Source organism: Anneissia japonica, unplaced genomic scaffold, assembly GCF_011630105.1.
Source record: "Anneissia japonica isolate Jap-2015-1 unplaced genomic scaffold, ASM1163010v1 scaffold116675_len2560_cov85, whole genome shotgun sequence".
Lineage (NCBI taxonomy): Eukaryota > Metazoa > Echinodermata > Crinoidea > Comatulida > Comatulidae > Anneissia > Anneissia japonica.
Genome location: NW_022746379.1, coordinates 912 through 2,560, shown reverse-complemented (window position 1 = coordinate 2,560; position 1,649 = coordinate 912). Strand labels below are relative to the sequence as shown.

At 33.5% G+C, this 1,649-nt stretch overlaps 1 long non-coding RNA gene across 1 annotated transcript in view; it reads right to left on the bottom strand.

Moving 5' to 3' along the window:
- Window positions 1-214: 214 nt before the first annotated feature.
- The window catches only part of LOC117120202, a 2,346-nt gene continuing 911 nt past the window's right edge, over window positions 215-1,649 (bottom strand). Inside the window, exon 3 of the long non-coding RNA XR_004447305.1 lies at window positions 215-1,229. This is a non-coding gene — a long non-coding RNA (uncharacterized LOC117120202). The remainder of the gene's footprint in view (window positions 1,230-1,649) is intronic.

The window sequence follows — 1,649 nt, the reverse complement described above, 5'->3', positions numbered from 1 at the left end:
GGGTAATAATGTGAAGCGCTTAGAGGCTTTGTTAAGGCATTAAGCGCTATATAAGAACGACATATCATATCATATATAGTCATGATGTGCCTATATAGGCTCATGATGTGCCTATATATGGTCATGATGTGCCTACATATAGTCATGATGTGCCTATATATGGTCATGATGTGCCTACATATAGTCATGATGTGCCTATATATGGTCATGATGTGCCCATGTATAGTCATGACTTGCTTATATATGGTTATGATGTGCCCATATATAGTCATGATGTGCCTATATATGGTCATGATGTGATGTCATCATAACCATATTTAGGCATGTCACATGTGTTTGTCACATATTTGATACTCTGGACAGGACTAGGACTCTATCAAAACTATGAAAAGTTTTTAGTTTTTAGTCTCAAATAACGTCTACATTTTTAGTTGATTTTGAATTAGCAATATTTTTATTTTCTCTACTATCTAGATGTTTATTGCATAATTTTATCAAATTAATAAAATTAATTTCTGCCTTTATATTTTTTTTCCTGAATACTAAACAAGGTATAAAAAGTCTGGCCTTTGACACATCAATCCTCAAACACCCGTTTACCAAACTGTTAAATAAATACGAAAGCAACTTCAAACTACAATGATGTTATTATCACAAAGCCATTTCATGACAACTGTTTAAATCTCTGGCCACACTATCAAATGTTATGTGACAAATAAGCATGATGTGGCCACATTTAGGTGTAATATGACATAATCATGCCCACAAATGTCACATCACATATATTTGTCACATAAAATGTGTGTATGAACAGCACATTAAGCTCTGTCCGGACTATCAAATTTTCTTTGACCAGAAACTGTTGTATACCCATATATAGTCATGACGTGCCTATATATGGTCATGATGTGCCCATGTATAGTCATGACGTGCCCATGTATAGTCATGATGTGCCCATATATAGTCATGATGTGCCTATATATGGTCATGTGATGTAATCATGACCATATTTAGACATGTCACATGTTTTTGTCACAAAATAGTGTGGAGAGAGTAATACACACAAGTAATGCATTCCCAGAACATCAACCTTTAGTAGAGTAACGATTGAAATTCACTCGCCACAATGATACACGTGCGTTTTCACTTACCTACTCCAAGTACTGACGATGATCGAATACCAGGATCTTTGGTGAGTTTACATTCTTCTAAATCAAACAATGATTGCGCTATAGCGAAAAAAAAAAAAGAAAAACAATTTAAAACAATTACTGATACTCTGATTAACTGGATCATTTCAGAGTGGCAATCAAACTTAAGGAACTGAACAACCAGAATAGGGCCCAGAATACACATGCACTTTCCACAATCACATGTTTTTGACCCACAAACACTCATGTTTATGTTATCCTTTTGAGGGAGTTTAGCAACAATAGCAAGGGCTGGGGCTTGGGTATGAATGAGCACTGCATAGTACCTCCAAAGCCTTTAGTTGGAATCTCAATGAATAACCCCAATTATTTTGCTTTTTTTTTCTACTTGGCAATAATAATATTTATAATAAAATAATAAAAAAAGGAAAAAAAAATAAAAAGCAATAACATAACTACAATAACAATAATGATAACTATACAATAATATATTAATAA